Source organism: Acinonyx jubatus, chromosome C1 (assembly GCF_027475565.1).
Source record: "Acinonyx jubatus isolate Ajub_Pintada_27869175 chromosome C1, VMU_Ajub_asm_v1.0, whole genome shotgun sequence".
NCBI lineage: Eukaryota > Metazoa > Chordata > Mammalia > Carnivora > Felidae > Acinonyx > Acinonyx jubatus.
Window position 1 is genome coordinate 70,987,634 of NC_069381.1, and position 26,625 is coordinate 71,014,258.

The 26,625-nt window shown below is 39.1% G+C and overlaps 1 protein-coding gene across 8 annotated transcripts in view; it reads right to left on the reverse strand.

Annotated features, from left to right (window-relative positions):
• The window catches only part of DDAH1 (dimethylarginine dimethylaminohydrolase 1), a 242,638-nt gene that overhangs the window by 167,342 nt on the left and 48,671 nt on the right, over window positions 1-26,625 (reverse strand). For 2 of the 8 annotated variants that reach the window (XM_053214368.1, XM_053214369.1), the window contains exon 1: window positions 1,164-1,350. The exons of the other annotated variants lie outside the window; for them this stretch is intronic. The gene's annotated coding sequence lies outside the window, so the exon portion shown is untranslated. Of the gene's footprint in view, window positions 1-1,163; window positions 1,351-26,625 lie in introns of those variants that run through there. 8 annotated transcript variants of the gene reach the window in all.

Below are 26,625 nucleotides of genomic sequence, written 5' to 3' on the forward strand. Positions count from 1 at the left end.
TAAAGCATAATGTAAATATATATTTTAATGGAGATACACAGTACTCAAAAACGTTGAGGTGATTAGAAAGTGTACGCAATGTTGTTCAATGCAATTTTAACCCACATATATCACTAGCAGGTTTAAGGCAGTCTGGGTTTTCTATGTAAGAAAAATGAAATGAGAGAAATGTAATCTCTCACGTCAAATATTATTAAATCATCAATGACACATTTTCTTCAAACCCTCTTACTCCCATACCAGATGACCTTGGGAAGAAGCAAAGATCTTTCTTTGCCCAGGGACTTCAATTACCCACTCACTCTTTAGTACCTGAATTTTGCTTTCTGGAATTACTGACAATTCAAGTATGATTTTCAGCATCCCCCCCCTGGGTGAACTAACTAACCCCCAAGTGCCTCACAACTTGCTTTCTGAAAAGAAATATATCTCTTCAAATTATACTTCATAAAAAGTGAAGATGAATGAGATTTTAAGATACAGACTTAATGGGGTTTTATCCTCTCCATCTCCTGGTCAGTATTCACCCTCCTCTTAAGTACCCTGCTGTCCTCTTTTCCTACTGTGAATATTGAAGAGATTCTGAGGACAGACCCTCAGAAGTCAGCAGAGGTGACTTCACTGAAGGGTTGCTTCACCTGAACCCAGCAGGTAGGGGCTGTAGAGGACTTTATACACCACATTTGGAAAATACAGCAAGCAGAGAGTAAACTTAGAAGGTTTCCCAGGACTGCTCTAATATTGACATTATTTAATTTCTTTAAAAGATGATTGACTATGTAAATCAAAAACAGTAACAACTGTGGGGCTTTCACATATGAAGGAGTATGACATGTAACAATAGTGCAAAGGACAAGCTGGGGAACAAGAAGTATTCTTTCATGAGTTTGTTATACTACATGTGTAGTGATATAATGTGAAATCATAGTAGACTCTGTTAAGGATCAGCCACCAAAAAATAAAACAAAGACATACAGCTTTTAGGCCAATAGAGGAGATAAAGTAGAATACTTAAAAATTCTCAGCAAATCCAAAAGGAGGAAGGAGGAAACAAAGGAACATAAAAACAGATGGGACAAAACAAACAGATGGAAGGGGGCAAATAGCAAGATGGCAGATACAAGCTCAACATCCACAATGATATTAAATATAATTAGACTAACCACTCCAATTAAAAGGCAGGGATTATAGGGGCGCCTGGGTGGCTCAGTCGGTTGGGCGTCCGACTTCGGCTCAGGTCACGATCTCGCGGTCCGTGAATTCGAGCCCCGCGTCGGGCTCTGGGCTGATGGCTCAGAGCCTGGAGCCTGCTTCCCATTCCGTGTCTCCCTCTCTCTCTGCCCTTTCCCCGTTCATGCTCTCTCTCTGTCTCAAAAATAAATTAAAAAAAAGTTAAAAAATTTAAAAAAAAAGGCAGAGATTATAAAAGTGAATAAAAAGACAAAAATGAGTTTATAAGACAGATGTATATAAACATCTCTGTTTATATAGAGATGTACAGTTTGTAAAAGAAAAGCTTTAAATATAAGGTATAAGTATAAAGAATAACAGGTTAGAAGTAAAAGGGGAAAAAGAATATATTTCTATTCTATAGCATTGACCTATTTGTCCTTTTACCAATACCACAATGAGTTTATCAATTGTAGTTGAATTTAATAAGATTCCCAGGTAATTCATATGCACACTAAATTTGAGCAATGGGTAGATAGCCCTTTGGAGGTGTTTCGCAGCGATGAAAGGAATTATTTATTGCATGCTTACCAAAAAGAGAAAAATATCAAGTATTAGAATTCTACTTGATTCATGATCCAAGCAAGGTAAGAGACTAAGCAGCTTACTTAAGGTCATAGAAATGAACCAGGCCCTAGATGTCCTGATTCCCAGACAACTGCAATGTCCACTAAGAACTTAGCTGTATAATTAAGAGTGACACTCATTCCAATAATAGGCAAGGAAAAAAGAAATTTCTATTGATCCACATATTTACTATTTCCAACACTCTTCATTTTCCATGTTGATCTGAGTTTCCATCTGGTATCACTTCCTTCACCCTGAAGACATTAACATTTCTTAAAGTACATGTCTACTGTTGACAAATTCCCTCAGCTTTTATTTGGCAATGTTTTTCTTTTTCATTCATTCTTTCTTCCTCCCTCCTTCTTTCCCTTTACTTCCTTTTGTTTTCTTTCTTGCTCTTGCTCTCACTGTTATTACTCCCTTCATTTTTCAAGGATCTTTTCACTAGGTTTCTAATTCCAGGTTAACAGATTTTATTCCTTTCAGCACTTTCAAGATGTTATTGCATTGTCTTCTGGCTTGTGGAAAAGTCAGATACTGTTCCCCTTCTTGTGCAGAAGGAGTTTTTCCCCCGCTCTGGCTGCTATTAAGATGTTTCTCTTTGGTCCTTGGTTTTAGATATTTGACTATGATGTACCTAGAAGGGGTTTTCTTTATTTTCATCCTCCTTATACCTCATTGAGCTTATAAAACTCACGGGTTAATATTTTTCATCAAATTTGGATTTTTTTTCCAGCTTTTTCTTGATATATATATATCTATATAGATATATGTATCTATATCTATCTATATCTATATCTATCTATCTATCTATCTATCTATCTATCTATCTATCTATGTTTTATCCCAGTCACCCTCTCCTCTCCTTCTGAGACTCCAGTTTCATAGATATTAGGCCACCTCATATTACCCTACAAGTCAATGAGACTCTGCTCATTTCTAGTCTTTTTTCTCTATATGTGGTTCAGTTTGGATAATTTATATTGCTGTCTTTAAGTTCACAATTTTTTTCTGTCTCTAGAATGCAATGTACTGTTAAGCTCATCTAGAGATATTTTTTCATTTCAGATAACTTTCAGTTCTAGAATTTCTAGTTATCTTTTATAGTTTCCATTTCTCTAGTGAGACTTTTCCTCTATTCAGTTGAGTCTTTATTTTCTTTTAAATCCTTAAACATATTTATAAAAACTATTTTAAAGTCCTTGCTTGTTAACCCTAACATTTCTGTCATCTCTGCATATGTTTAATCCCTGAAGATGATACTGAAAGATAAATAAAACCCAAATAACAACAAAACCAATAGTTCTGTCAGAGATCACACATACTTAACTATTGGAATGCCAAGTACCCGAACCCTTTCCTGTCACCTGGGAAAGGGTGAGGGGTCAAGTGCCCTCCTCACTGCCACTTGCATTCATTGCCTCCTTCCCAATCCTTTATGGCTTAATCCTGGTGGGAGGCAGCCTCACAGGTCAGTACCTCTCTGAGATATTGTCCTTTTGGTACCACCACTGCTGCCATATTTTCTTCAGTGCTGTTGCCGCTGGCCCAGGGCTGCTCCAGCTTTTCTCCGCAGTCCAGGCCGGCATTAAAGAGCCCTATCTTGTTGCTTCTCCTCTGGATGCTCCAAATGATGGCCCTACCTCTCCTGCTTCCTACTGCTTCTCTCTGCAGAGCTGAGGGGAAGCCCTGGAGGAGCTGGGCTGCCAGAACACTCAGGGCCTCCTGCCTGCCCTTGTCCCCTGAGGTTGGGCCTGTTTCTCCTCCAGCCAGATTTTCTCACCATCTACAGCTACTGGTCAGAGGATTGATTTCCCCCTGGTGGTAGCTCTTGTTGAACAAAGATTCATTAAACTGCTAAGTATTTGCTAGAACTTGCTGTGTGTATAGAATCCTATTGCTTGTCAGGAAAGAACTAAATAAACACACAGATTAATAATTTAAAACCAAATATTATGCTTTGGTACGAGTCCTCTGCTTTAAAAAGTTGAAGTCTACTGAACTCTATAGAAGTTCTTTAGGTCTCACTAATTGATTTGCCAAATATATACTGAGAACGTGAAATGTACCAGGTTCTGTCCCCAGTGCTAAGAATATAAGATAGATGAGATGCCTGATCTCACAGAGGCTACAATAAAGAAATAATAACAGTTACTAGTAAGTACAATATCAGATAGTAGTGAGTGATCTGAAGAAAATAAAGCAGGATAATGGGACAGAAACTAATGAGAGGAGAAATATTGGATAGGGAGGTACAGGAAGGTCTCTGAGAAAGTGACATCTCAGCTGAATGACATGGAGATCTAGGGAAAAAGACAGTCCAGGCAGGGGGACAGCAAATTTATAGGGACGTAATAACCCAGGTAATGAATGACAGGAAATAAGGTCAGACAGAAAACCCAGCCCAGGTCGGGTAGTGTTTTCAAAGCTACAGTAAGGAGTTTGGATTTTATTCTAAATACAGTGGGAAGTACTGGGAAATTTCAAAAGGGAATGACATTCTGTGATCACACTATTAAGTGATCACTTTGGCTGCTGTGTAGGGACTAATCATAAAGGAGCAGGAGTAGAAGACCCCAAGACATACTAGGAGCTGTTGTAACATAAGAAATGATGGTTCTATAATTCCAGGAATTAAGTGTGTGTTCTATTAGATAATTCTCTCTGTTGATAGCCCATCGTGCAGGATCTGGATTTACTATGTGATAAAAGTAGATGACAAGGTTAATGGCCTCAAAGACCTTTCTATAATTTAATGGAGATGACAGGTAAAATTAGAGAACAAAGGGTGATACCTTGCTGGGGCAATAAAAATTGGCAGGCTCTTGACAACAGTCTTTGGCTAGTATAAAATCTTCTGGGTCACCCTACCGTAAATCACCACAGTGTTACAGAAGAACCAAAGAAACCATCATCCAAACCTTGACTCCTATTTACATAAACAGGCAAATTAAAAGCAAATATAACCATAATTGTCAATATTTACTGAGCTCTTAGAATGTTCCAGGCACTGTGCTAATGTTCTACATGAATCATTTGATTCTTCCAGAACAGGAGTATAATAATGATTATCATTCCCATTTTGTGGATTAAAAATACATGGCTGTTGGACACGGTAACTTGTCTAATGTTGCACGGAGGTACAAGGCTAAAAGCCCAGCCTGAAATCCTGAACAGTCTGACTCCAAATCCAACCTTATAAAGATGAGGCTAATGCTTCCCAAAGTTGCCTGATGTTAAGAATTAGCTGTGGCCATTGTTAAAAATACAAATTACCTGTACTTATCTCCATGCCTGGTCCCCCAAATCAGAATCTCCAGGGAAGAGTCTAGGAAGCTATTATTTTAACAATGGTCTTCAAATGACTCTTACTATATTATTCTTAACATAATTATTCTAATTATATAGTCTACAGTGGAATATGACATACCCAACATAAAGAATAAATGGAGAATATAACATAATGGAACAATTAAGGCTGGGGGCACTTATCAGAGACTCCTTGGAAGAAGTTTTCAGCTGGATTTTGAAAGGAATGCTGAATAAAAGTAAGCAAGCATTGCAGGAAAGAAAGCCATGAAAGAGACAAGAAGGAGAGAATTGGGTATGTAGGGCACTGATAAAAATTGATGTCCCAAGAAGAGGCGGTGACTTGCTTCAGCACACACCTCACCACTCAGTTCTTACAAGAATTCGAGCGGTTTGGAGCATTTATAGGTTGCCAAAGCTGCCTAGACTCATTGGCCTGATCGTAGCCAAGATTGCCTTTGAAAGGCAATCCTTAAAACAAAACCCTATTATCATTCTCTTGGGTTAAAAAGTCAGAAAGAATCCTGTTTTCAGAATTAAAAAAAAAAAAAAAACTAAATGTGTTTACCTGATTTCCTGCAATAGACAAATGATCTCAGAAGACAGCCTTACTTGGGATATAACAATAATTTTTCTTTTATTGATTCATAGACATTCTTAAGTACATTTCCAACTGGATGCCGTAGAAGCTATGTCCTAAATTCTTCTACAGCATTACTTTTAAGAGGCAACTCAACCAACAGATGCTCATCAGATGCTGAAATATATAGGACTCCAGGAGCAGCACTAGGGAGACAATAAGTAAAACGTGGCTGTTAATCATGAGGGTTCAGAACCCAGTGGAAGAAGACAGACAATCAAATATGTAATTCCATTACAAGTCCTAGAATGGCGGTTTGTACAAAAGGTCACTCTACAGAAGGAGCAGTGGCTCTGCCTGGGGGAGTGAGGGAAGGTGAATGGCCTTGCTTGCTGGGTTTTGGAAGATACACAGGATTTCGATGACAAAGGATGGAGAAAGTATTCTAGACAAAGGAGAAGGAAGAATAACACAGAGGTCGATGCCAAAAAGTGAGCATTCAGTCATGCAGGAGTCATGCCCGGCAGCCCACAATTTTTTTTTTTTAAGTCTGCAGAATGTTTTTTTAAAAAACTACTTGTCCATGTTTAAAATGGGGAGAATTTGTACACAAACCTTTATTTTTGACTTACTGGAAACGCAAAGATTTAGCAACACTGGGTCCACATTCAACTGATCTTGAATAATAGCTACCTCTTTTAGAGGGAGATTCTTCTCCCTAGCCCACCCCAAACCCCACACCCTCTATTGTGTTATTCCCAGCCCTCCCTATGGGCATTTGTGGTTGTGACCCCTGACAGAGCACAGGCTACGAGGTGGCAGGAAAATGCCTTGAATGAGAATGTGGTATGAGAAGTCTGGAATCTTGCTTGCCAAGTGTTTTCAGACTTTACCATGTGGGTGATGGGGGAGAGTGAGACAGGGTAGGAAATTAGTGAGAGCTGATTTTTAGGAGACTCTGGCAGATAACTTGGAGGCATTTAGATCGAATTATGGCACTACTCAGGAGGCCACCACAATAGTTCAAGAAAGACATGATGAAGACTGCAGTAGGAAGAGTGGTGAGGAAGACGGAGGCAAGGGGCAGAGGGATAAAAGGAGCTGAGGTTTAAACATGTTCCCAAACTGTTTATAAAAATGTTTAAACATCTAGAAAAATTGAACGAATAGTACAATGAATACCAACTGCTACCCAGATTCAACATCATCTTAACAAATGTTATCATTTTGCCATATTAGCTTTATTTTTACACACACACACATATATACATATATATACACATATACGTGTATACACGTATACGTGTGTGTAAAAATAAAGCAAATATGGCAAAATGATAACAGTATGCACATATACATGTATATATGTATATATATATGTGTGTGTGTGGGTGTGTGTAGGTGTGTGTATGTGTGTATTTGTATTTTGAAAGAAAGTCATAGATATCATGACACTTTACACCTAAATAACTCAAATATGCATCACCTAAAAATAAGAGTTTTCTTGTATATCACCACAATATCATTATCACATCTAAGAAAACTAATATTAGTTTTTTAATATCACATATCATGTCATTTAATATATAACTCATATGGAAATTTTCTCCAATTGTCCCCAAAATGTTTAGCTGTTTTTACCAAGCCAAGAGTCAATCAGGGTTCATATATTGTATTTGGTTGTTAGGTCTTCTTACTCTCTCTCCCCTGATGATAATGACTTTTGGAAGAATCCAAAAAAGTTGTCTTATAGAATACCTCACTTTACAGATTCCTCTGTAGGTTTCCTGTAATTTCATTGTTCTTTGATTTCCTGTAATTCCTATATATTTGAAGTTAGGGCTAAAGGCTTGATTAGATTGAGTTTAACACTTTTGGCAAGAATAGTTCATAAATGATTTTGTGAATTTCATCTGCATCACAGATGGATCAGTCTGTGAATGATCACATCAAAAGGAATACAATTCAAGGTTACCCCATATTATTGGAATAGCCAAATTAGTGACCCACCAGATTGCTCCTTTGCAAATTGGTAAGTCATCTGTGTGATGATACTTTGTCATTGTGTGAATATCCTGTTCTGAAATATTATTTCATTGGGGGTTGCAAAATAGTGACTTTCAAATATCACTTCTTCTACGGCATTCTTTTCTAAAGGTAAGATTCCCTCATCAACTAGGATGATGATATACATATTTCTCCTAAAAAGACAAAGTAAATGTTTAGTTCTTTCCCTTTTACTGTCAATTTCAGAGTAAGGATTTGTTACTTCTAATGATGTAAATGTTTTTCTTCTTCTTTCCATTACTTTTTGGGTATCACTATACACTCATGGATTTTTATATTTTCAATGTTTTGCAGTTAACTACAGTCATCTTCAAATTGTCCAAATGTGTCTAGTGGAAGCCCTTTAAAACTAGCTCTTGTGTCCCTTTAACATGCCCCCATAAATCACTGAGCATTTCCTTAGTTCCTAGGATAACAGGATATCCTAAGTTCACCTTGTAGTTTCCCTGCTCAACAACTAGAATCAGAGATTTCTCCAAAGATCATTGTTCTTTTTAGTAGGTTAACGATGGAAACCAAAATGTGGATCTAGATGTATTTATTGTTCAAGGGGTATCATTGCTTCTATATTCTCCTAGTAGACAAAACCAGGATGGACAGATAGTGGTGCTGTATGCATGTATATTTTTAATTCATGAGTCCATACTGATATTTTTCATTAAAATTTAATATTATAATTTAATATGACAAATACTTTCCCATTAGATATTTTAAAGGATGGATGAATAGAAGCGGATAAGGAGTTGCACGTGTGAGGTAAGGAAAAGAAAGAACAAGGACTCCCTAAATTCTTAGATTGAGAATCTGAGTCTAGATGGATGGCACTGCTGCTGCCATCTTACCGAGATAGGAAGTAAGAAAAAATGGAAACACTCCTGGGCTATGGGTGAGGGATGAGAACTCAACTGTACATAGTTCAGTGTTTTATTATATTAGTTGTAAAATTAAATAATCTGCTTAAGAAGTGACACACACAGGTGAGTCAGCGTCAAGGATTTCACATAGGTGTAGAAATGTAAGCTATATTCAGAGTACCAGTCAAGAGTAATCTAACACTAAGTATTCTTCAAACACTGTTAACATCTGTGAAATGTCTGTACCCCAGTTCATGGATGAAGCTTGATACCTAAGTATGACTTATTAGGGTAAGAAAATTGAACTCAAGCAAAGGAGGAAAGAAAGAAAAACATAAAGGTGAAGATATTCTGAGAAGTAAAGGAGAAACCTTAAAAACAGTCCTGGATTTAAAATATCCTGTGTTAGTTTGCTAGTGCTACCATAACAAAATACCACAGATTGGGTGGCTTCAGCAACAGAATGTTATTGTCTCACAGTCTGGAGGCTAGTAGTCCAAGGAGTTAAGGTGTTAACAGGTTTGTTTTCTTCTGAGTCCTCTCTCCTTGGCTTGCTGATGGCCACTTTTCCCCTGTGCCCTTACATGGTCATTCATGCCTTCATCTGTATTTGTGTGTCCCAATCTCTTAAGGACACTGGTCACACTACAGTAGAGCCCATAGGACCTCATTTTACCTTAATTACCTCTTTAAAGGCCCTGTTTCCCAAAGGCAGTAACAAATTGGGATTCGGACATCAAAATTCAGCCCATAACATATAGGGTAGAAAAAAGCTATGTGATAATGATACATGTTTGAGAAAGTTAGGAAGTCTTCTCTATGGCTAGGTCTCATTTCTGACTGGACAGAGACAGCTTGGTAGATTACTCGACAACAGCTTGAGCAAGTTTGAGCTGATGATTACACGATGAGCCACACATTCACCCACATTTCTATGGTCAACGATGGATATACAGAGAAAATTGGAGACAGAACATATCCACCCTGTTTCCGCCAAGATTTTCTAGGCTTTGAATTTGAGTCATTATGCTTAGTTTTGCTCTCTGCTGAGGTGGAGGGGAGGGCATTTAATCATTGCTTTTTCCTTCTTTTTCAGGACAACTAGCCCTGTGCCGAATGACTCATCCGATACCAGCCTTAACTGTCACAAATGACGGAGCAGCAGGTTTCATCTATCTTAGAAAAGGGGAAATTAAAGAGGAAGTCGATTTTTTTTTTTTTTTTTTTTTTTTTTTTTAGGATGCTAGAAGATTGGTGCTTTTACAGATGGGAAAACAAAGGCCAAAGGAGGAGCTAGAGAAAGACTTGAGGACCTGCCTGTGGACTTGCTCAGTTAGTAAGGACACAACCTTTTGACTCCTATCCCAATACTCTTTCTACTTCACCACAAAGTAAGGAGCTCTTTTGCTATGGTTTTTTGGTTTTAAAACATTCTTGGAAGCATTGCTTACAAATGATTTGAAATGCCAAAGAACATTCTGGTATAGTGGTTAAGAACCCAGACTGGTCAAACAAACCTGTGTTTGAGTCTCAGCTTTATCATTTACTACTATATAGCCTTCAGCGGGTTGTCTAACTGCTTAAAGCCTCAATTTCCTCAACAATGGAATGCGGATAATAATAGCACCTACCTCACAGAATGGCCCTGAGGACTTTAACACATTTACAAAAAAATGAGTAGTGTTAGGCACATGGTAAGTGTTCAACAAATAAGAGGTGTTATTGTTCATTACAATACCCTAACATTTATCAGAATTCAGATTTTCCTTTCTGGTTTCCTAGGCAAAAATGAATCAAAAATAAATGAGTAAATAAATGAACATCATTAGTTAGACATCTTTCCATTTCACAGCCAAGAGGATGTTTATTACAATGCCCCAGGATCTAGCAGCTGAGCACAAGGGCAAAAAACAAACATAACAATTGAGTCAAATTATTTCACAACTTTGAAGATAAAAAATCACAGCCTAAGGAGAAAACCAAAATCTCCAAGAGAAAAGAAAGTTCTGAGACAAAAGAAGGGGGGCGGGGAAGAAACGGTGTTATGCCACCTATAAACTCAGCAAAAGCATTGGTACCAGCCAAGAGTGACAGAGACCACTTTCCAGATAAAAGAATGGAATTAAGATGCCGAAGAAAGTAAAAGTTATCTCCAGCAAAAAAGACTTATTTTTCAGAGTCCAGGATCCTTTAATGTGAACGATGTGAAGAGGTTTTTTCTCACATAGAGTCACACGAGGAACTGACCATTAAATCCTGACGGGGCCCTGCTGCAGTGACTCCCATAACATATCAGCTAATCACAGAGCCCACACACTTGAACAGGTTGCTATGTTAATTTTCTTTAATCAGTAATTTTTTCTAAAAGTAGGGTTCCAGGACCCTGCTGGGAAGCCTATCATTTAAAATTGATGAAATGCGATTACTGTTTTCAAGTGTCTATTTGTGCACAAGGGAAACTCTAGCCTCAACTGAAGTAATAGAGCATTTTAAAATAGATCACTAGCACAAGAGATACTTACTAAAAAGGCTATTTATTTTTGTCAATCTTTATTGCCTCAAAGGCCAAAGCAAGACCCAGAAATAAAAGCACAAAAGGAATTTATCCATAATACACATGAAAAAGAAAGAGCCAGAGGGACTCTTCTGGAACAGATAGGTTCTCTGCTTAAAATGAAGGAGAAAGGCATTTTCAGTTATGTGGTCCCTTCATCAGTTCTTTGCTGAAATGGTTACAATAAGCCAGATCCATTCCTATTTTTTGTTCACTCTTTTCCTGCTGATTTCAGTTCTTGTCTAAGAGCTGCACTGGGAACATTCTGTAAGGCAATTTGGCAGTATTTAGAAAAATATTTAATATGATTATCTTTTGACCCAATAATTTCACTTGTAGGAAATTTTCCTATAGGAATTCTAATTAAAGTGTTTGAAAATACAGACATGAGGAAATTGGGGTGCCTGGCTGGCTCAGTCAGTAGAGCACGTGACTCTTGATCTCAGGGTCATGAGTTCAAGCCCAACACTGGGCCAAGAGCTTACTTAAAAAAAAATCTTTTGAGGTGCCTGGCTGGCTAGGTCAGTATAGCATGCAGCTCTTGATCTTGGGGTCGTGAGTTCAAGCCCCATGTTGTGAGTAGAGCTTACTTAGATATGAAGAAATCTACTATCCCATTGTCTGAAATACTGTAAATTGAAAGCAATCTAAATGTCCACTAACATGAGCTGATTAAATAAATAAATACTGATTCAGCTATATATACACACACCCTGGAGTCAGATCACCTGAGTTCCCATTTTACTACAACTTATTAGTTGTGGCCATTTATATTTATTTTCTATTGCTGCTATAATAAGTTGCCACAGACTTAGAGGTGTAAAGCAACACAAACTTATTATAGTCTGACAGGTTAGAATTCCTATATGGGTCTCACTGGGCTAAAAGCAGTGTGTTGACAGTGTTGGGACCTTCTTATAGAGTCTAAGAGGGAATCCCTTTCCTTGCTCATTCAGGTATTGGCAGAGCTCAGTCCCATGCGTGTGGTTGTAGGACTGAGGTCTTGGTTTCCTTGCTTGCTGTTGGCAGAGGCCTGCCCCTGGCTCCTAGAGTCTTCTTGCTGGTCCTTGCACATAGACCCCTACATCTCAAAAACAGCCACAGAGCATGGAATCTCTTGTGGTGTCATCTGACCCTGCTTCTGTCATCATCTCTCACTCTAACTCAACCAAGAAAGGTTCCACTTTTAGAGACCCAAGTGATTTAACTGGGCCCACCCAGACAGTCCAGACCAATCTCCCCATCTCAAGGTCTCAACCTTAATCCCATCTACAAAGTCCATTTTGCCATGTAAGGTAATACATTACAGTTTCCGGGGATTTAGATATAGACATCTTGGGGGGGGGGGGCATTATTTTACCTGTCACACCTCTCTAAGCCTCAGATTCCTCATCTCCAAAATGGAGCTTCTTCCACATGTGGTTCTTATAAACTAAAGATGTGACAGACTCTTGGCACATCGTAATCACTCAGGAAATGTTAGCTATCACCACCACTGCTATGTAGCCAGTGAAAAAGAGATAGAGCCATATTACAGACATAGAAAGATGTTCAAATGATGTATTTGAGAAAAGTCAGCTATAGAAAAGTGTGTACAGTATAACCATTTTTTTTAAAGAAGAAAAAAAGTAAAAAGATAAATACTTGTTATTTGTACTTACATGGGGGAAAATGGATGGATGCCAAAAGAGGGTTGTAAAAGGGATACTAATTATATCTGTAATATTTTCTTTCTAGTATAAATAAATGTCTGAGACATATATGACAGGATGTTTGCCTCTTTTTTTTTTTTTTAAAGTAATTTCTATTCCCAATGTGGGGCTCGAACTCATGACCTCAAGATCAAGAGTTGCACACTCCACTGACTGAGCCAGCCAGGTACTCCAGGATATGTGCCTTTTAAAGTTCTGGTCTGTTATATTCTTTACTTCTCTGTGTATATAAAATGTTTAAAAAATTTTTTAAACAACTTCATGGAGAAGTCAGAAATAGGGATGCTGTCCTGATGCTACATGTATTTTGTGTTCTAGAAAAAACAATCTAAGGTTTTATAGGTAAACATAGAATTAGGGCAGACAGATGAAAATGTATTTCTACTTTCTGTCCATCAGTTAGCACCTATTGAACACTCATAATAGGCTAAGGATAATATTGTTTGAAAAGGCCCAGGGGTGCCTGGGTGGCTCAGTTGGTTAAGCATCCCACTTCAGCTCAGGTCATGATCTTGCAGTTCATGAGTTCAGGCCCCACATGGGGCTCTGTGCTGACAGAGGGATTCTCTCCTTCTTTCTCTGCCTCTCTCCCACTAATGCGCATGCTTGCTCTCTCCCTCAAAATAAATAAACTTAAAAAAGAAAAAAATAATAAAATGCCCAAAATATGTATGAAAATGTTTAAGAAGACTTAAGCAGAAACATGTATGCAAATTTAATACAGTCCATAAATGTTGTCAAGAAACAAAGAAGTAATCAGAAAAGTGATTACACTTCAGAGAGAAATTTAATTTTGAGACAGATTCTGAAGGAGGAGAGGTTCATAAATGTCTAAGAAGGAACAATTCAAATAAGAACATGGCCTATATGAGGCACATAGAAGAGGCCTTGTCAGCAGAATGTGGGGAACAGTGGTAGAATAAGGTGGTTGGAGCAGAAGTTCCTTCTCCAAATTCTGAAGAGCTAGGAAAACAGATGTAGATATTTACATGAACATATGCACAGAAAAATGTCAATACACAATTAAATAGAATTTAGGCTACCAGGAAAATAGATTTGACATCACAGATTTACACTGACTGTGATAATCACCTTTTCCCCTATATTTGCTGGCTCCAATGGAGACTTGGTAAAAATGTAAAGTATGAAGCCAGTATTTATGAAGTGCTTTGAAAGAGAAAAAGGGAATGCTGATGGAGACCAGGAGTGAGCTTCCCTTCATTCTCTGTTGGAAGTGTTAGTGGAAGTGGAGTTATCTCTTTAGGGTTAGACGTAATTATTTAATAGATTAACATGGACAAATATCCTCCCCTCCAAAAGGACAATCTGTTTTGAAAATATTCTGCTTAATGCCATAAAATATTCTACTGTTGGGTTACATTCAGCTTTCTGCCTAATTTGAATGAAAGGCTCAACCTAATTTTTATTGGAGGGGATGTAGATGGCTATGACTATAACAGAAAATTTGAGTCAGTCCTGATTTGTAGCTTACAGTACAGAGGGTGCCCCATGGCCCATCTGGTCAATCCCCAGGTCCTGCTGCCCCTGCCTCCTCATCACTGCTCACATCCTGATTCCCTCTACCGTTGTTCCAGATCTGGCCTCATCCCAGTTTGCCCAAATACTGTGGCAGCTTTCCCATAGTCTCCCCACCATACTGTGGCCACAGTGACCTCCTCCTCTCTCTTGCTCTGACAATCTGAACAGATTCCTGCTATGCTTAAAGTTGGACTCACAGTGGGGTTGCCTCACACTGATGTCTCTGTGAGTTGTGAGGTGGGTCATAGGCCATGTATTACTGATAATAAAGCCCCAAAGATTCCAGCGAGGCATTTGTCTTAGCTCTGTGTCTAGAATACCTTCCCCCATCGCTCAGTCACTGGCTCTGATGTCTGGCAGACTCCTGTTCCTGAAGGTCTCAGCTCAGATGGGAATCCACAGTCTTGACTTCCCCAGCGAGTTCACACTCTTCTCCTAAAGCCTTGCTATGCTTTGTGTAGACTTCCACATAAGACTTGTCTTGTTTGATTGCAATTGTTTATTAAGCTCCTTGAAGATAGAGACCATGTCTTAGTTTTTTTTACATGGTTAGTAAATAGCAACTTCTAGTACATTCTAGGCACACAGTGAACATTAATGGATGTTGAATAAATAGATTAGTACTACCACTGATATGGGGTAGAGATTCCCGTTAACTAGGTCAACATTTTTTCTCCCATTCCTGCTATAGATGACAGCAGGGAAAAACCTTTCTCCCTAATTATGTTATATAACACTGTCCCATAAAGTTTCCGCATTTTGAGAGCAAAGGCTGAAAGACTTTCCTTCATAAAATTAAAGATCTTGATTATTGGCAAAGAAATGATGCTAGATTCATTAGAAAGAGAGTGGTCTAGCAATTCTTTCTCTGTTTCTGTAACTAATTACAGATGAGTAATTTAAAAAAATTAGTATCCATAAAAATCAACTGCAAACCAATAAGGATGATGAGTTGAATCATAAAAATTCCATGCTATTTATATTTCCCCACACACACTCAGTGCATTTATTCTAAATGGAAAAGTACAAATATTGGGATAAAAACATTTAAACTACAGAAACAAGAAATTCCAAATGCTAATCCTGCCTAAAGGGCAGAATTTAATTCTGTGCTAAGCTACTGTATGTAGGATTAAGAGGCGTGGTTAACTGAACATTTGAGAACAAGTAATTACCACTGAGTCTATCATACATTTGTCTCACACGTAATTTACACAATAAGCCCACAGTGGAGACTAATAAAAATGCTGTTTGAAACATTTTTTTCCAGCCACAAATTTTTCAGGCATCTCCCCTCCGGCCCCCCGATTAAAGATCATTTACTCCTATGGACTTAGGTTGGATGGCAGTGAGAGATTTTTTTTCTCTGATAGGTAGGGACAGAGGAATAACATTTCTAACTTGTTCTTCTTGGCTGTGTCCTTCCAGCCAGTCTTGGGCATCTGAATATGGAAATGCATGGTCCCTGTAGCTGTTTTATGGAATACTTCAGAGTGGAGTGTACATGCAAAGGAACACTTTTATTTACTCACTTATTTGTTCATTCAACAAACACATATGCGCCCAGAATTGTGCTGGGTTCTCAGGATACCAGTGAACAAGACAGGTCCCCACCCTGACGAGTTCACAGTCTAGTAGCAGAGACTATTAAGCTAACAATTATAACATAACAAGGGGCACCTGGGTGGCTCAGTCAGTAAGCGTCCGATTTCGGCTCAGGTCATGATCTCACGGTTGGGGAGTTCGAGCCCCATGTTGGGCTCTGTGCTGACAGCTCGGAACCTGGAGCCTGCTTCAGCTTCTGTGTCTCCCTCTCTCTCTGACCCTCCCCTATTAGCACTCTGTCTCTCTGTCTCAAAAATAAACATTAAAACAATTTTATAATACAGAACAAGAAGCCAGGACAGGTGGTACTCAGAGAGTTGCTGTGGCTCTGACACCTGTCTGGGATGGTTAGGGAGGGCTTCTAGCAAGAACTGCCATCCAAGTTCCATCTCAAATGATTTCTAGGGCCCAAACAGTTGAAAGAGGGGAGAAAAGTAGAAAATTCACAGCCCAGGGAAGAGCTGGCAGAGATGAGATTACAAGGGGATGTGGAAGAAGATAAGGCAGGATGGTGCTTACTGATGGAGTAGAGCAGATATCTGCAAAGATATGGGGTCTGAGACTCTAAAAGCAACTGCGTCTGTGGCCCTCCTTCCCCTCTCTCCTTGGGACACCTGCCAGAAAGAAGATAGCTGAAAGTTCAAATATATTTGAAAGAGACATTAAATTTCTGTGCAGCAGCATCTTGGCTGGACTGATTCTGGCATTTGCTCTCATTTTAGCATTTTGCAGGAAACAGGGTGATATGTGCCATCAAAGCCATAACTTTCCAACTACAGCCCAGCTCTCTGGCTGTAATTCCGTATTTGGCAAGAGCGTGACCTAGGGCAAGGGATTTCACCTCACTGTGCCTCAGTGCCTCACCTTTAGAACAATTTGCAGAAGGAAATGAGTGACTGTATATAAAGTACTCAGGACATAGCTTGGCACAAAACAAATGCCCAATAAGTATTAGCCATAATTATTGTACTCTACCCATGGGAAGTGCCGATGAAGCCAGTTATTTAAATAACCAGCACGTTATTTATAGGACTGGGCCCAGAAGTAAAGCTGTTGTTTAATGTCTTTGGCACTAAAAGGAGATTAGAAAAGTTAACCCTGTGAACACAAAGACTGAACTTTGGCTGCCTTTCAAAAGTTACAATGGAAGTTTCTGTTTATAACCATTCATTGAACATTCATTATCACCACACTTAGTGAAATGTGTTTACTGAATATCAGGCCTGGGCATACAAAGATACCTGAGTAGGTCTGAAAATCTGTTATTCATTCAATACATGCTTAGCAAGTATCCAGAAAGTGCAAATCACATTGAGGATAAAATGATGATTTGGACCTTCCAGCAGAAGGTGATACATGCTACAAAGAAGCAGAGACAGTAATAATGAAAACCTGCTGAATGCTTTCTTTATACCATGCTCTGTGCTAAGTGTTACTGGGATTATCTCTGAGTGCCTGGGAGCTGAGAGGATGGAATCATGGTTCTGAGCTGGGGGATCAGGAAAAACTTCATGGAGGTGGAAGTATTAGAACAGGATCTTGGGGGCGCCTGGGTGGCTCAGTCAGTTAAGTGTCTGACTCTTGATTTTGGCTGAGATCATTATCTCAGAGTCATGAGATCAAGACCCATGTCTGGTTCCATGCATGTGGAGCCTGACTGAGACTCTCTCTGCCCCTCCCCCCCCCCCCCCCCTCTCTCTCTCTCTCTAAAAAAAGGACTGGATCTTGGAAAATACTTCTGGAGTGTTATGCTTAACCCTGGTTTTACAACTGAATGGGTCCAATGGCTTTTTCTAAAGATGCTTTTTCATACAAAAGGTTATTTTAAAGGAAATAGCCAACAAAATGGGAAAGTTTCTACTAAAAACTTTCATCTGGCTACAAAATAGAACCAACCTGAGTCCAGCTGTTGCTTAAAAAATTAACAACTTCCCATTACATTCTCCAATGTGATAGCCCTGTTGCCTGCAATGCAATCCAATCCCATTTCTCCCTGAATGCTCCTTCTTTCCCACAAATCACTGGGACTCATGTTTGCAGCACACTCTGAAATCCTGTTCCCAATTATTGGTTGTGTAATTTATTGATAAAGCAAAGCCAAATATGAGTAAGAAGGAAAGCCTAATTAGAAATGAAGCACTCAATGTCCCAACAAGGAAAATTCCAGGGCTTCAAAAATAGAAAATCAGTGATGCATAGTTTGAGGGCTTTGTCACCAAAGAAATAATCCCAGTACTTAATAAACCAGAAAATGGATTAAACAGATGGGGCAAAGTTATCAGTGGCCGAGAATGGGCACCTACAGAGAAATAGAATGATTTAGAACCAAAATGACTCTGGTACACACTAAAGAATATCTATTTGGGCCCTGAAATGAACACGATAAAAAATCCGTATGAAAAGAAATATAAAATCAGCCATGAAGAGAGAACATAACAGGGTATGGGCTGATATAGAAATGCTAGAGCTTCTTTAAAAAAAAAAAAAAAAAGATTGATTAGCCAATTCAAAAAGTTGATTTGTAGGACTTTTTTTTTTCTTTAATTGAACCGACCTCTTGAGTGAATCAACAAAGATGGTAACTTTTAGTAGAGTGTGGATGCAGCTTCATTTTAATAAGTTTTCCCTTAAACAGAAAACCTTTTCTCACAACAGAAAAACCACCCCAACAGCACATGTGTCTGTATATTTTCTGCCTACACCTACCTGAACATGTTTCTAATCAGTTGACCACCTACATTAAGGCAACTCTTAGAGCCTGCATTTTGCTTTATAGGAGAAATAGCAAAGGCTCAGTATGTCTAAAAGTCTTTGAAAATTACAGGACTGAAATTATAGGACACTCAGTTTTGAGTGTTGGCGAGTTGCTGGATGGTCCGTCCCAGATCACTTAGCCTCCATGTTTTCTAATTATTGTATTACACAACTAAAAGAATGATATTCGCACATACAAACACACACACATGCACGTCCCATACCCTTGAGCACGGAGAGACAACAGGCTGATCAGGAGGCTTCTACATCTGCAAGAAACAGAGAACGGGAGACAACAGGAAAACACAGTTTCTGAGTGACGGCAGAACAAGTTGCTATTAATGTCCCATCTTCCAACCACTGATGTGACCTAGGGGTCTTTCCCAGCCAGAGAATAATTTTAGGGAATGAGCTTCCTGGTGAGCTCACAGCTTAACACTGCTTGTATCACCATCTTGAGTCAGCAGTGGATAATGCTGTGCAGAATAAACTAATTTTAGTCATCTGTGGGATCCTTGTAAACGCTCCATAGTGACTTCAACAAGTCAGTGTGAACTTGCTATCTGTGCTTCATTTCCTGCTCTCAATAACCCACTAAGGGGTATTTTTAGATGATGACATCTTACAGGATTTGTCTAGGTGGGTTTCTTTGTTTTAGAGCTGGCAGCTGAAAATTCTGCCACAGATTCCAAAGTCAGGAGGCCTTCTGGTAAATGACCCAGGAAAGTGATTAACAAATATGGAAACAAAGAAGATGGAAATGTGTATCTTATATGTGCTACAGGAAAACAGTACTGCCCACCTTACTCTCATTGTAGCAACATGTTCCAGGAGCCTCAGCCCACAACTGCATGGAGGGAAGACAAGAGGAGAGAAAAATACTTATACTGAAGCTGATACAATTTCCTCCAGCTATCATACTATACATTTGGAATGTGAAATGATCCCTCAGCTTCTTAATCATCCTGTTCTGTACTGCACCTCTGGGCTCTGAGTCATATTTCATCGGCAGTCAATCATATGCTGAATATAGAACACCTCTAATTTGTTCAGCATCTCATGGGTCACTGAGAAAGAATAGAGCCTCAGGACAAACTCCGCTGGTCAGATCACTCAGGTCCAGGTATGTGAGCGCATCCTGTAACACTCACGAACTCGTATTTCATGGAAGAATTGTGTGTAAGATGTTGCACTAGGGTTTTGTGTTTCTGAGAAAGATGCTGGGTTTGGCTGTAATTATCAAGGAATGTGGAAACCAAGAGGGGCTGAGTTGGGTGAGGAGAGTTGTAGGCAAATCAACCCCCCCAGGGGTTGCCGTGAACAGTCAGTCAGGCGGAAAGAATGTGAAGGGACCCAGTCATAGGTAAAAGATGTTTTTTGGGTTTGTCTTTTCATCCTTAGAAACCTTCAACCCTGGAACATTTGATATCAATTTGTCCCTGGTCTAAAAGGAGACTTAGACAACTTCAAAGGAAGTGTATGAGAGGCATAGGGAGGAGAGAGGGAGGGAGGGAGGGTGGAGGGAGAGGCAGAGTTGTAATTATTAATAGGGAAAAAGAAGGAAATGGTGTGTCCTGTAATTATTTGTGTAAGAAAGGCAGCTAAGAAGAGTTCCAGTGTAGAATTACCGGTTCTTGAATTCATTAAAAGTAACCCTGAGACTCTTGGATTTGGGGGGCCAAGACTTTGCTATAGGAAACTTCATTTAAATTCCTCTTTCCAAAGAAAACACACATCACACCAAGATATACAATCTATGTGTAGCTTCCTTGTGCTGCTGGAAACTCGGCCCCACTGACTGGTTCTTGTCTACCGAGAATCCCAGTGTCCTCATTTACCCCTCTAAAGGCGAGTCTGATGGGCTCCAGTTGAGCAAAGCCAGTCTTTCAGAGCAGAGACAGCTGCCGCTGTCTGGCCCATCTGCTCCTGAAAGAGGCCTGTGCGGCGGCCTCTGTGAACCACGCGGGCAGCGCTTCCACAGGATCCTAAGAAACCAACCTTTTGAGGAACGTTGTGTTAAGGAATGTCTGGAATGTTTTTCGTCCTGAGAGTTCCCGGGAAGCCTATATGGTCCATGATGAAGAACGGGCAGAGCAGTATTACAACGTTCAGGAAGACCAGTTCAGATCAGAGGCAGATCAGGGGGGGAATCATTAAGAGGAAGGATAAGACTGTCTCTTCTCAACCATTAAATGCAGTTTCAGAATTTCTCTCTGGATTCCAACTGCATCACACAGACCACCTACTATCGTTCCAGGCTAAAGTGACAGGGTAGGTGCTAAATAGGCTGTAAATTTTCAACGAAGAAAGTAGCGACTACCTGCAATTTGTTTTCATACTGGCCTTTAGCTTAGTGTGTGAATGTTGTTAAAATATCAGCATAACTGCACCTTTGACTTTACGTTATTAACGACAGTTATTCATAGAATCAGGAAGTCCTATTTCTAAATATGTTTTAAAAGTTTTAAATATATTTGAAGGTTTTAGAAATTCTATTTATAGGTAGGTGCCTGTATGCATGCATACACATACCCATATATGAAAATACATTTTGCCTGAATGCCTTTTTTTATTAGAACTGTAAACTTGCTAAGGCTGAAGACATTGCTTTAATAAAGATATTTAGCATTTAAAATCATATTTAGTGGGTAGGGTACCATGGTCATTTTTTTTTTTTACTTTTTATTTTGAATATTCTTCACCACAGGATTTCTCTGAAACTTTTTATGTGCATTCCACAATAAGAGATACATTTAAAATTTTCATTCAGTACACTCACATGTATATGTTTATATGGCATTTATATACACATATGTGCAAATGTATATACATGTGTGTATGTATGTGTATGTGTATATGTCTATGTATGTGTATATACATACATACACATATATACACACATACATATGTGTGTGTGTATCCATACACACGCACTCAACAAAATTTCACAAAACAAAACCTACCCTTACAAAGTGAATGCATTTCTGGTATTTTCTCTTCTATTCTATTTCTTAAGTTGTATAAAATATCAATTATGACTCATTTTATTCATTTCCCTACTCATTAATGGGTCATAACCTGGAGTTTGAGAAATACTATTTTACTTGGCCCTTCAAATAATTTCATAATTCTATTAAAGAAAATAAAATGTTGTAAGGCAATAATACAGGTATCAATTTGAGATGAATTAAGGAAATAAGTGAGTGCTAATAAAACGACTGTATCTTTAAGTTAATATGATCATTATCATGTTATATTTTGAAGCACATTACCTTTTTAAAAATGAGAATAGTATGCAATCCCTTTCTTCTTTTTGAATAAGATTCTTTACAACCTTTCAAACTTAAAAATTAAGTTACCTCTTTTCTTTAGGCTTCTGACCCCTCCCTACTCCCCATTTTTTTTTAAAAGAAAAGATAGGGGCGCCTGGGTGTCTCAGTCGGTTGAGCATCGACTTTGGCTCAGCTCATGATCTCACGGTTCGTGGGTTTGAGCCCCACGTCTGGCTCTGTGCTGACAGCTCAGAGCCTGGGGCCTGCTTCAGATTCTGTGTGTGTGTGTGTCTCTTTCTGCCCCTCCTCTACTTGCACTCATTCTCACTATATCTCTCAAAAATAAGTAAAAATGTTAAAAAAAAGATAATGATATTTAATAGAATAAAAAATTAAGAGTAAGTCTAGCCTTTATTATAACAGATTTCTACTAGCTCATTTAGAATTATGAAAAGGCCATATCCAGCATGAGGATAAATGCAGAGTATGGCTCTGAGCCCTTGAGGATTCTTTAGAATTGATCTATAAGTTTGACTTTTGAAGACAAGAGCAGACATTAGTTACCCAAAAAGGATAATAATTAAAGAAATTTTGTGGTGACTATGTGTGAATATGGAGATTCTGTCTGTAGTGTGTTTGATGATTCCCTAATATGGAGGTCCGGTACTTGTCAATAAAACTGATGGACTGGTCAGAATCCAGTAAGCTGACAACACTGAAAAGACTGTATGTTTCCCTTTAACCTATCTGATTTGTAAATTGAGATTTTTGCGTAATGTGAATTAAAATGGACCCTACTGGTACTTTTTCTTGATGCTGCCTATAGAGTCAACAAATTGGTGTTGAGAGAGAGGTATGTTAAAACCCCAAATACCACAAGGTGGATTCCCTGGACATTAAGACGGACAGACTCTTTTGATAAGAATGACCCTTTGACAATCACCTTACTGAATGGGACTTCTCATTAGTGGCAGGTGAGGTGGAAACACTATAAACTTCGTCCCCACCCAGAGCAGAGAATTATGACTACAGAGCTCTCAACATGCCTTTCCATCCTCCGTCCCCACCTGGCTTTCTTCACAGGGCCTCCCCTGATTTGCCTACCACACCCAATGCCTGTTGACCTCTGCCTCCCTCTAGCCTCTTGGTGCAAAAGGCAGGCAGGGGTGTTCTACTGTCCACTGTTGCATCTCCAAACTAGCACAGTGAACTAGGCACATTGGGTACTTCATAACAAAGGAATGAGGTAAAGAAGAGATGACTAAATGAATTTTAAATTAATCACCCACTTTAACTTGTAGCCCCCTCCAAGAGTCAGCCTTCTCTATATAGCCAGACTAGTGTGAAGCAAGTGCCAATCACTCTTCAGGGCAGCTCACTATCTCCAAAGCCAGCAGGCAGTTCCCTTCCAGGAGGCCTCTAGCCCCTTCCAGCTAAAATAAGAGGGAGGAAGCTAATATTTTATAGATAAGTTGCTATGGACAGCACTGAAACGTACACAGCTGACTCTTACCAACATGGAGGTTAGGGGCGCAGACCTTCTGCCCAGTCAAAAATCCACATATGTTTGATACCCCAAAAACTTAACTACTAATAGCCTACTGTTGACCATGGCCTCTCGGATAACATAGATGAACACATTTTGTATGTTACATTACATACTGTATTCTTACAATAAGGTAAGCTAGACAAAAGAATATGTTATTAAGAGAATTGTAAGAAAGTGGGGCGCCTAGGTGGCTCAGTCAGTTAAGTGTCCGACTCTTGATCTCATGGTTCCTGAGATGAAGCCCTCCCTCCGTTCAGCTCCCCCCCCCCATCAGGCTCTGTGCTGGGATTCTCACTCTTCCTCTTTCTCTGCCCCTACCCCCAATGTGTGCATGTGTGCATGATAAATAAACTTAAAATAAACTTGAAAAAAACTGTAAGAAAGAGAAAATACATTTACAATACTGTACTATATTTATAAAAAAAATCTGTGTGTAAGTGGACCCAATTATTTCAAACCTGTGTTGTTCAAGGTCAACTGTAAAAGGCTTTCCATGAAGATTTATTAAATGAAGGTACAAAGCAGGAGAATCCAGTTCCTAGACACTAACTACTCTCCTTCCGGCATGGTTAGGAAAGGTTCTGAACCAGGTGGACATAAAGGGAAGTCACTATCCTATGAGTTTGAATTATATGAAACTGTTATTTTAGTAGGTCAAAGACAAGCAAATATCATCATCATATAGTTCAATCTATTACAGGTTTAAATGTGCTGCTGCCTCATTACTAGAAACAAATTGAGGCTGAATCCTGCTGATAACAACAAAGCCTGAATGACATTCCAGGCCATTAGCCACCTCTGGGGACTGAAGTGGACACAATGGCCCCAGGACTGCCCAGGTCAGTTCTTCCCAAGTGCATTCTAAGGCTCTTCAGTCTCACAAGACATTTTATGGGGAAAGAAGAAAAGGATTGATTTAGGAAATGCTGCAAACAGCATTCCTTTTCTAACATTTCCAAATTTGTATCCAACAATCAGATTAGCACAGCAAAGCATTGGAATGGTTCTACGATAAAGTTATTTACCCATGTTTAATCCAGGACATTCCAAATTTATTTGACCAGTGAAATCTTACTTGAATGTAATGCCAAATCTTATTTGAATGTAATGCTAATCTGCCCCTCAGATTAGCACAGCAAACCATTGGAATGGTTCTACGATAAAGTTATTTACCCATGTTTAATCCCGGACATTCCAAATTTATTTGACCAGTGAAATCTTATTTGAATGTAATGCCGAATATTACAGTTAACAGTTTGCAGTTAGAGGGGCTATTTCTGCCCCACAATCCAGGCACTTCTGGCCTCTCCCAACCCTGACTCCTAAGGCCCGAAGCCACTACATAGTCAACACTGACAGAGATCCATTTCAACTTCTCACGTTTCTGAACAATGGGGAAAAGACAGAAGCTCAGGATACTCCACATGTTAATGCAAAAGTTGCATGTTAATGCACAAGTTGCTTTCTACTGATTTATGCAGATCTTCAATGCCATCAACCCAGTGTTTATGTATTTTAGTCAATGAAACTAATAGAGACCTGCCAATTATGGTATACCTACCATGTCACACTATATTATAGTTTATATATTCAATATCTCTTGTGTATATGACCCTGCTCACAATGAGCTGAGGAAGGAGGTATTTTTGCTCCTTCATTTTGCACTCTTCAGTGCCTCGAAGATGTTAAATTTTGTGGCCCAAAGTCCACAGCTGGGATTTAATGACACCAGTTCCTATGCTCCTTCCACACATTAATAAGACTTGACACTTATATAGAGCTTCCTATAAGCCAGGCACCAAGTTTTAACTCATTTAACTCATAATAAACCAATGAAGGTGCTATTACGGTCCCCATTTTGCAACTGGGGAAACAGAAGAAGTTAACCAACTTGCTTCAGTCACACAGGTCTCAAGAGACGGGGCTGGAATCCAGATTAAGGCTGATTATTGATTGGTTCTACAATAAAGAAAGCTATTTAACCACATTTAACCCGGGATTTTCCATACTTGTTTGACTAGGGATCATTTGTAGGCCATACCTGTTAACAATTTGGGAAAAATCACAGGTCTATCTCCTTCCACTTGATCCAGGATGCTCTAACCTTTCCCAATCCAGAGTCCATGCCATTCACTGATGTGCTTAAACACCCCATAGTCTCCATCTGCATACCTCACTAACCAAATCTCCTAGCTACAGAGGCTAGATGTCCAAAACTATCCATTTGCACTCTTGATTCTCTCTAAAAGCTTTGTAATATGACCAAATCAAGATAGCATCATTGTAAAGGTTAATGTAAAATAAATTATTTTAGATTATAAAGTGACTTTTACTTCCAATGTCCATATAGAGAAAAACAATCTTTTCTTCTTTGAGCAACTAAAAATACCAAAAACCCTTGAGGTTTTTAGTGCCGTGAAGCTACGAATTACAGTGTGAGTATCAAATAATTCTATGAAGGTCTTGTAAAAAAACAAAACAAAACAAAAAACTGAGTTCAACACATCACCTTCAATCTCACCACTGCTGGGATGGCTAAAATTGAACATTTATTGGGTATTTATTATGGGCCAGGCACTCTGCCATGTGCTTTCCACAGATTATCTTATTTGGCAACAACTTTATGAGATAAATCCTGACGTTACTCTCAACCTAGAGAAGCAAAACCCAAGGCACTAGGAGTTTAAGTAGTATGCTCAGTATCACACAACCATCTAGCAGGTGGTGGAGCCAGGATATGAAAGAGAGAACCTGGTTTTTAAATGTTCCCCAGCCATTTTACATGTGAAGTCTGGGGTGCACAGAGCAGAGCCAAGTATGAACCCCCCAGGTTCTAACAAAATGATCATTTGCTGTTTGCAAGCCCTACCTTAAAAGGTACATAACATCTACTAAAACCCTGGGGGAACCTTCAAAATCTGTCAACTGGAAATAGGATTCCAGTGGGGGAAACCCTAAAACCTTCAATTGCTCTAAGATGATATGTTGCTTTGGCATCTCTGGCTCATCTTAAAAGGATGTTTTTTTTGGAAG